This window comes from Bombina bombina, chromosome 1 (genome assembly GCF_027579735.1).
Source record: "Bombina bombina isolate aBomBom1 chromosome 1, aBomBom1.pri, whole genome shotgun sequence".
NCBI lineage: Eukaryota > Metazoa > Chordata > Amphibia > Anura > Bombinatoridae > Bombina > Bombina bombina.
In genome coordinates this window covers 397,023,803-397,033,725 of record NC_069499.1, presented here as the reverse complement: position 1 = coordinate 397,033,725, position 9,923 = coordinate 397,023,803, and the positions used below count along the sequence as shown (strand labels likewise).

Below are 9,923 nucleotides of genomic sequence, written 5' to 3'. Positions count from 1 at the left end.
CACGACATACCCTATGGAAAAATACCAGTAACAGGCTTGTGATCCTGAATCAAGGTCACAATGACCATTGCAGAAAAACCACCAAACAGAAAGCCTTAGTGAATACAAGTTTATATGAAGGACCAAAATCGGAATGTCCTTCGTCAAGAACAACCCTCAGGGAGGAAAAGATTACATCACAAAGGCAGCATATTAGGACAGTTTGCCGACCTCCAGACCTCAAAACGTACCTAGGACTCAGACAAAGTTTAATCTGGAGAGATCAGAAAGAGTGCCCGGATAAAAAAGTCTGACTTCTCAAGAAGTCCGCTCCCAGTATTTCCTCCAGGAAAACAGCAATAGTGAGCATCCGCCCACTCTAAGTTCCTCCCAGGTGGTTTGAACCAGATAAACCTGATTAAGGACAACTGAACAGCACATTGCATATCGATCTAAACTCCAAGAGGAAAGGAAAAAACAGACTCCTCCGGAGTCCATAATCCCTAGCCCAAATAGCTGACAACCGTGACACTATCATCCAGGCAGGTCTCCAGGGTAAGAACCCTGACTCTCCTGAGAAAGCCTGTCTAAGACAGATTCACCTGAACCCTGTATTACTATCCGAGCATGCGTAACAGTAGAACTCTCGGCTGGAACGACCCAAAGGACGATGTCCAACAAAAAGACCATACCTTAAGCCACTGAAGGCCTAATAGAAATGTATAAAGAGGCCAGATGGAAACTTCTTGATTTTCTGACAGCCTGTTCAGTGATAGGGAAACTTATGTTCCCTAGGAAAAAATACTCCTGTAGTTAGAACAAGGAAACTCCTTTCATATTCACTTCCCATCCAAGGAACGAAAAAAAAAAACACAATAAGATCCCTAAATAAGAGTCTTCTTGTTCGAAGGATTGCGCCTGAACCACTATGTTGTCCAGGAAGGGCGCCCAACTGAAAATGTTTGACAGAATGACAAAAACTCAGGAGCTTGAAGATACGCATCCTCCAGGTGTATGATCATCACGAATTGACACACTTACACCAAAGCAAGAATTGAACCAAAGGATTCCATTTTGAAGCACGGAACACTGAGAAAAAACTAGCTGAAACATTTAAGGTCTAAGCTAGGACGAAATGTTCCCACTCTTACAGGAACCCTGAATAGGATAAAATCCTAAACCCTGTTGCTATACACGAAACTGGGCTATCCAACGCCTCTCAGCTATCTGGTCCGCCGATAAAAAACAGATGGAATCTGCGCCTGGGAGTAAGGGTTTGATTCTATTTCGTAACCCTGAGGCACTAAGTCCGTCGTCTATCTGGGACAGGTCATACCCATGTTTAAAGAAAACCAGAGAGCATCAGCCTCCCCATAGTTCTGTATTGGAGGCAACCCTTTCATCTCTTAGATCAGGATCAAACAAGGTCTTACTCTTGTAAGGAAACACCAGAAATCGGAGCTCAGAAGAAAAATCTTAAAAGTGAGGCCTTACTCACGGCCTTTAGATTATGAAACTGACTCACTACACAACGCTCTGTGGGCTAGTGAAGCCAGATAACTTAGCCCCTGGCTTAATGACTAGCCTGGAAACCTCAGACAAAGGAATTGGCTTAGGAGCCTTAATTCTGTTCTGGTTCTCTTCAAAGGGAACTCCACCCAAATAAAATCAGGCAAAGCGACGCATCAATAAGATGCTGCACTTGACACAGAGTCATACAAACCTCCAAAAAAGCCCTTAGCTAAGTCCATTGATCCTAAAAAGAGCAGCTATCCTCTATAGGGATCGAAATTCTCTACCCCGAGTAGAACAGGCATCTTCCACTTAAGGCACCGTACCCCAGCTAAATCTTCTTTAAGAAGACAGGGAAAAAGAAAACCCTGACTTCTCCCATTCATGGATAAAAACTCCAAGCACAGACTTGGACAGGAAACATATCCACAGGAGAAGAAACATCAAGCAACTATGAAGTTGACGACAGGTGTATCGGAGTCGTCCATAGAAGCCAAAACCTCCTTTAACCCCACTTCAGCATCAGATAAAGGAATTGTACTATACTGAAGTATCCTCATCATACTTATGAGGAAAAACAACCTGTATAGCAGCAAGTGGACAGAAACCCTACTATATAAAATTCTAATTTTCCGCTCGCAATATCTGTTTGTTTTCTATCATAAGGGATAATGCCACAGGAACCTCAGAAGATACCTGGGCAGAAATTTCTGTAGGCAAATAACTCCTCTAGGAGATTGAAAGGAACCGCAGGCACTGCATGCGACGCCATAGGGGCTAGGGATGTTACAGGAGAAAGCTGTGGCACTGCCTAAACAGCATCATCCTGGGAGACAATGGGCTCAGAGGCAATGCTCTCTCTCTCAAGAGATAAGTGAAAACATAACAGAAAAACAGAATTTATGCTTACCTGATAAATTACTTTCTCCAACGGTGTGTCCGGTCCACGGCGTCATCCTTACTTGTGGGATATTCTCTTCCCCAACAGGAAATGGCAAAGAGTCCCAGGAAAGCTGGTCACATGATCCCTCCTAGGCTCCGCCCACCCCAGTCATTCGACCGACGGACAGGAGGAAATATATATATATATAGGAGAAACCATATGATACCGTGGTGACTGTAGTTAGAGAAAATAATTCATCAGACCTGATTAAAAAACCAGGACGGGCCGTGGACCGGACACACCGTTGGAGAAAGTAATTTATCAGGTAAGCATAAATTCTGTTTTCTCCAACATTGGTGTGTCCGGTCCACGGCGTCATCCTTACTTGTGGGAACCAATACCAAAGCTTTAGGACACGGATGAAGGGAGGGAGCAAATCAGGTCACCTAAATGGAAGGCACCACGGCTTGCAAAACCTCTCCCCCAAAAATAGCCTCCGAAGAAGCAAAAGTATCAAATTTGTAAAATTTGGCAAAAGTGTGCAGTGAAGACCAAGTCGCTGCCTTACATATCTGGTCAACAGAAACCTCGTTCTTGAAGGCCCATGTGGAAGCCACAGCCCTAGTGGAGTGAGCTGTGATTCTTTCAGGAGGCTGCCGTCCGGCAGTCTCATAAGCCAATCGGATAATGCTTTTAAGCCAAAAGGAAAGAGAGGTAGAAGTCACTTTTTGACCTCTCCTTTTACCAGAATAAACAACAAACAAGGAAGATGTTTGTCTGAAATCTTTAGTAGCCTCTAAATAGAATTTTAGAGCACGGACTACGTCCAAATTGTGTAACAAACGTTCCTTCTTTGAAACTGGATTCGGACACAAAGAAGGTACAACTATCTCCTGGTTAATATTTTTGTTGGAAACAACTTTCGGAAGAAAACCAGGCTTAGTACGCAAAACCACCTTATCTGCATGGAACACCAGATAGGGCGGAGAACACTGCAGAGCAGATAACACTGAAACTCTTCTAGCAGAAGAAATTGCAACCAAACACAAAACTTTCCAAGATAATAACTTAATATCTACGGAATGTAAGGGTTCAAACGGAACCCCTTGAAGAACTGAAAGAACTAGATTTAGACTCCAGGGAGGAGTCAAAGGTCTGTAAACAGGCTTGATCCTAACCAGAGCCTGAACAAATGCTTGAACATCTGGCACAGCTGCCAGTCTTTTGTGAAGTAAAACAGATAAAGCAGAGATCTGTCCCTTCAGAGAACTTGCAGATAATCCTTTCTCCAAACCTTCTTGTAGAAAGGAGAGAATCTTAGGAATTTTTATCTTGTTCCATGGGAATCCTTTAGATTCACACCAACAGATATATTTTTTCCATATTTTATGGTAAATTTTTCTAGTTACAGGCTTTCTAGCCTGAATCAGAGTATCTATTACAGAATCTGAAAACCCACGCTTTGATAAAATCAAGCGTTCAATCTCCAAGCAGTCAGTTGGAGGGAAACCAGATTCGGATGTTCGAATGGACCCTGAACAAGAAGGTCCTGTCTCAAAGGTAGCTTCCATGGTGGAGCCGATGACATATTGACCAGGTCTGCATACCAAGTCCTGCGTGGCCACGCAGGAGCTATCAAGATCACCGAGGCCCTCTCCTGATTGATCCTGGCTACCAGCCTGGGGATGAGAGGAAACGGTGGGAATACATAAGCTAGGTTGAAGGTCCAAGGTGCTACTAGTGCATCTACTAGGGTCGCCTTGGGATCCCTGGATCTGGACCCGTAGCAAGGAACCTTGAAGTTCTGACGAGACGCCATCAGATCGATGTCTGGAATACCCCATAATTGAGTTATTTGGGCAAAGATTTCCGGATGGAGTTCCCACTCCCCCGGATGGAATGTCTGACGACTCAGAAAATCCGCTTCCCAATTTTCCACTCCTGGGATGTGGATCGCAGACAAGTGGCAGGAGTGATCCTCCGCCCATTGAATTATCTTGGTCACTTCTTTCATCGCCAGGGAAGTCCTTGTTCCCCCCTGATGATTGATATATGCAACGGTCGTCATGTTGTCTGACTGAAACCTTATGAATTTGGCCTTTGCTAGTTGAGGCCAAGCTCTGAGAGCATTGAATATCGCTCTCAGTTCCAGAATGTTTATCGGGAGAAGAGACTCTTCCCGAGACCATAGACCCTGAGCTTTCAGGGATTCCCAGACCGCGCCCCAGCCCACTAGGCTGGCGTCGGTCGTGACAATGACCCACTCTGGTCTGCGGAAGCTCATTCCCTGTGACAGATTGTCCAGGGTCAGCCACCAACGGAGTGAATCTCTGGTCTTTTGATCTACTTGAATCGTCGGAGACAAGTCTGTATTATCCCCATTCCACTGTCTGAGCATGCACAGTTGTAAAGGTCTTAGATGAATTTGTGCAAAAGGAACTATGTCCATTGTTGCAACCATCAATCCTATTACTTCCATGCACTGCGCTATGGAAGGACGAGGAACAGAATGAAGTACTTGACAAGAGCTTAGAAGTTTTGATTTTCTGACCTCTGTCAGAAAAATCCTCATTTCTAAGGAATCTATTATTGTTCCCAAGAAGGGAACTCTTGTTGACGGGGACAGAGAACTTTTTTCTTTGTTCACCTTCCATCCGTGAGATCTGAGAAAGGCTAGGACGATGTCCGTATGAGCCTTTGCTTTTGACAGGGACGACGCTTGAATCAGGATGTCGTCCAAGTAAGGTACTACTGCAATGCCCCTTGGTCTTAGAACCGCTAGAAGGGACCCTAGTACCTTTGTGAAAATCCTTGGAGCAGTGGCTAATCCAAATGGAAGTGCCACAAACTGGTAATGCTTGTCCAGAAAAGCGAACCTTAGGAACTGATGATGTTCCTTGTGGATAGGAATATGTAGGTACGCATCCTTTAAATCCACGGTAGTCATAAATTGATTTTCCTGGATAGTAGGTAGGATCGTTCGAATAGTTTCCATTTTGAACGATGGTACCCTGAGAAATTTGTTTAGGATCTTTAGATCCAAAATTGGTCTGAATGTTCCCTCTTTTTTGGGAACTATGAACAGATTGGAATAAAATCCCATTCCTTGTTCTCTTATTGGAACTGGATGTATCACTCCCATCTTTAACAGGTCTTCTACACAATGTAAGAATGCCTGTCTCTTTATTTGGTTTGAAGATAATTGAGACCTGTGGAACCTTCCCCTTGGGGGTAGTTCCTTGAATTCCAGGAGATAACCTTGAGAAACTATTTCTAGCGCCCAAGGATCCTGAACATCTCTTGCCCAAGCCTGAGCAAAGAGAGAAAGTCTGCCCCCCACTAGATCCGGTCCCGGATCGGGGGCTATCCCTTCATGCTGTTTTGGTAGCAGTGGTAGGCTTCTTGGCCTGCTTACCCTTGTTCCAGCCTTGCATTGGTTTCCAGGTTGGTTTGGGTTGTGAAGTATTACCCTCTTGCTTAGAGGATACAGAATTAGAGACTGGTCCGTTTCTGCGAAAGGGACGAAAATTAAGCTTATTATTAGCCTTAAAAGACGTATCCTGTGGGAGGGCGTGGCCCTTTCCCCCAGTGATGTCTGAAATAATCTCTTTCAAATCAGGTCCAAATAATGTTTTACCTTTGAAAGGAATGTTAAGCAATTTTGTCTTGGAAGACACATCCGCTGACCAAGACTTTAGCCAAAGCACTCTGCGCGCCACGACAGCAAACCCTGAATTTTTCGCTGCTAATCTAGCTAATTGCAAAGCGGCATCTAAAACAAAAGTTAGCCAATTTAAGTGCTTGAACTCTGTCCATAACCTCCTCATACGAAGATTCTTTACTGAGCGATTTTTCTAGTTCCTCGAACCAGAAACACGCTGCCGTAGTGACAGGAACAATGCATGAAATTGGTTGTAGAAGGTAACCTTGCTGTACAAAAATCTTTTTAAGCAAACCCTCTAATTTCTTATCCATAGGATCTTTGAAAGCACAACTATCTTCGATAGGAATAGTAGTGCGTTTGTTTAGAGTAGAAACCGCCCCCTCGACCTTGGGGACTGTCTGCCATAAGTCCTTTCTGGGGTCGACTATAGGAAATCATTTCTTAAATATAGGGGGGGGAAAAAAAAGGTATGCCGGGCCTTTCCCACTCTTTATTTACTATGTCCGCCACCCGCTTGGGTATAGGAAAAGCGTCGGGGGGCACCGGAACCTCTAGGAACTTGTCCATCTTACATAATTTCTCTGGAATGACCATATTGTCACAATCATCCAGAGTAGATAACACCTCCTTAAGCAGTGCGCGGAGATGTTCTAATTTAAATGTCACAACATCAGGTTCAGCTTGATGAGAAATTTTTCCTGAATCTGAAATTTCTCCATCAGACAAAACCTCCCTCATGGCCCCTTGAGATTGGTGTGAGGGTATGTCAGAACAGTTATCAGCGTCCTCTTGCTCTTCAGTGTTTAAAACAGAGCAATCGCGCTCTCTCTGATAAGTAGGCATTTTGGATAAAAGATTTGCTATGGAGTTATCCATTACAGCCGTTAATTGTTGCATGGTAATAAGTATTGGCGCACTAGATGTACTAGGGGCCTCCTGTGTGGGCATAACTGGTGTAGACACAGTAGGGGATGATGTAGTATGTTTACTCCCCTCATTTGAGGAATCATCTTGGGCAATATCATCTGTTGCAATACTGTCCTTACTTTGTTTGGACACTATGGCACAATTATCACATAAATTTAAATGGGGAGACACATTGGCTTTCATACATATAGAACATAGCTTATCTGATGGTACAGACATGTTAAACAGGCTTAAACTTGTCAACAAAGCACAAAAAACGTTTTAAAATAAAACCGTTACTGTCACTTTAAATTTCAAACTGAAAACACTTTATTACTGAATATGTGAAAAAGTATGAAGGAATTGTTCAAAATTCACCAAAATTTCACCACAGTGTCTTAAAGCATTAAAAGTATTGCACACCAAATTTCAGAGCTTTAACCCTTAAATTAAAGGAACCGGAGCCGTTTTTACATTTAACCCCTATACAGTCCCAGAATGAGGCTCTGTCTATAACTAGAAAGGTCCCCATCTGAAAAAGGTGTCCAACACAGTGCCTGCCGTTTTTCTAAACGTTCCCCAAGATTATAATACCAATAATTAGTTAGAATCTGCATAATATGCCTAGTAAAGCAATTGTTTTAGCCCAGAAAAATGTCTACCAGTTTTTAAGCCCTTTTTGAAGCCCTTTATTCTTTTATGTTTAACTAAGAAAATGGCTTACTGGTCCCCATGAGGGGAAATGACAGCATTCCAGCATTACATGGTCTTGTTAGAAATATGGCTAGTCATACCTTAAGCAGAAAAGACTGCTAACTGTTTCCCCCAACTGAAGTTACTTCATCTCAACAGTCCTGTGTGGAAACAGCAATTGATTTCAGTTACTGTCTGCTAAAATCATCTTCCTCTTACAAACAGAAATCTTCATCCTTTTCTGTTTCAGAGTAAATAGTATATACCAGCACTATTTTAAAATAACAAACACTTGATAGAAGAATAAAACTACATTTAAACACCAAAAAAACTCTTAACCATCTCCGTGGAGATGTTGCCTGTGCAACGGCAAAGAGAATGACTGGGGTGGGCGGAGCCTAGGAGGGATCATGTGACCAGCTTTCCTGGGACTCTTTGCCATTTCCTGTTGGGGAAGAGAATATCCCACAAGTAAGGATGACGCCGTGGACCGGACACACCAATGTTGGAGAAAAAATTATTGCAAATTTTTTGCCCAAAATAAAAACAAACCAACAATTCACATACACTGCTTGCGCCTTCTGAATGTAAGCCAGCGTGTAAAAACCAACAGAGCTCTTTTCCACGAGAGCACAGGGCAAGGACAGAAAGATAAAAAAATTGAAAAGTTAAATATTGTCACTTAGGTAGTTAGTTGACACTTTAATTAAAAAAAAAAAACCTGTCATAAAACAAACCGCACAGATTGCATAGAGAAAACAATTTGTGCCTAACATACCAACATGAATGTCAGAAAATAAAAATATATTCTTTAATTATGTATTGAAAATGGTCACTTTAAAAAAAAAAGGAAAATTAGTGAGCACAAACACAACGAACAAGCCATCCTACACCCCAGACTGACTGAGGTGTCTAAACTATGTCTCCAAAATCTTCCCAGGAAAAAAACATGCTATTCATCATACTGAATAAATGGCTGTGAGGAAGAAGCCGTTCCACCTCAGAGAGCGTGCGATCCACTTAATCTGCATACTGCAGAGACCTACTTGCCACAGAAATGAGTAATGGCGGAGGACCATAGCGCTCCCTAGGATTCTCACAATACATATGTGCTGCCGATCCTATCCAGGCATAAGTGACAAATAGAATACATAAACTCAACTGATTCTGCATACTGCGGAGTCCTTCCCGCCACAGAAAAATGTAATGGTGGAGGACCGTAGCGCTCCATAGGATTCTTTCCCGCCACAGAAATGCGTAATGGTGGAAGATCTTGCCGACAATTAAAAATGCATTGCAAAACATTGTATAATTAAAACGTTAGCAAAACTAACAGCGCATCCACCGTAAGGAGACTGATGCTGCTAAACTTAAACTGAGCATAACGGCTATAATATATCGTAGCATATAATACCACATTAACCAGCTGAGACAAACAAAAGCTTGCACAGCGCTCTAAAACACAAAGAAAACTTCTCATGCGAGATAAAAGCGTTACTCTCTATTTACTGAAAAATAAGACACCAAGGCTGCCTGTTATCAAAACCTCTAGGTCTATTCCGAGTTAAGCAAGGCCCTAGAGGATCAGAGATCCGGCCCTGCCTTCTTCACAATGAAAATAATAAATTAAACCCCTCGCTACAACATAAGAGGATCACACATAAGCCCATAAATTTTATATCTGCTTATATCAAACAAGCCTCATGCAACTGTTAACCCCTTCATCTCACATTAAGTGCCTGCACACTGCCATGAGTAATATCCTAGCAGGATATATTTTGTCCCCATAAAATTTGCAGGAGTCTATAAAGTGCACCATCTCCTGCAAATTTTATGGGGACAAAACATATCCTGCATCTGGCCGTCCGGCAGCAGGACAGCTCACCGTGTTTGAGAGGCATTCTCCCTCACATGGACCTGTGGAAAAGAAGACTGAATAATCTTACTCTGGCTTTCAAGGTAGGGCAGCAACTTTTGGGAGGCGCAGTGAGGATTACACCCCACAAGTTTCCAGTTGCTTAAATGCCACCACTGCTCTACTGAAGAGACCGATATGGGCTACGGCTAAACCCCAGGAAGGAACAGAACAAACTTGCTATGCTCTAAAATAATAAAATCTTGATTTAAGAATCTTCTTTCAGACACCTAAACTTTACCACCTCCTTGCTTTTAACGTAGGCAAAGAATGACTGGGGTTTGTGGGAAGGGAAGTGATACTTAGCTCTGCTGTGGTGCTCTTTGCATCCTCCTGCTGGCCAGGAGTGATATTCCTAACAGTAAATTATG

At 42.8% G+C, this 9,923-nt stretch overlaps 1 protein-coding gene across 1 annotated transcript in view; it reads right to left on the bottom strand.

The window, feature by feature from the left end:
• RIF1 (replication timing regulatory factor 1) overlaps positions 1-9,923 on the bottom strand; it is a 675,273-nt gene that overhangs the window by 606,974 nt on the left and 58,376 nt on the right. The window lies entirely within an intron of this gene.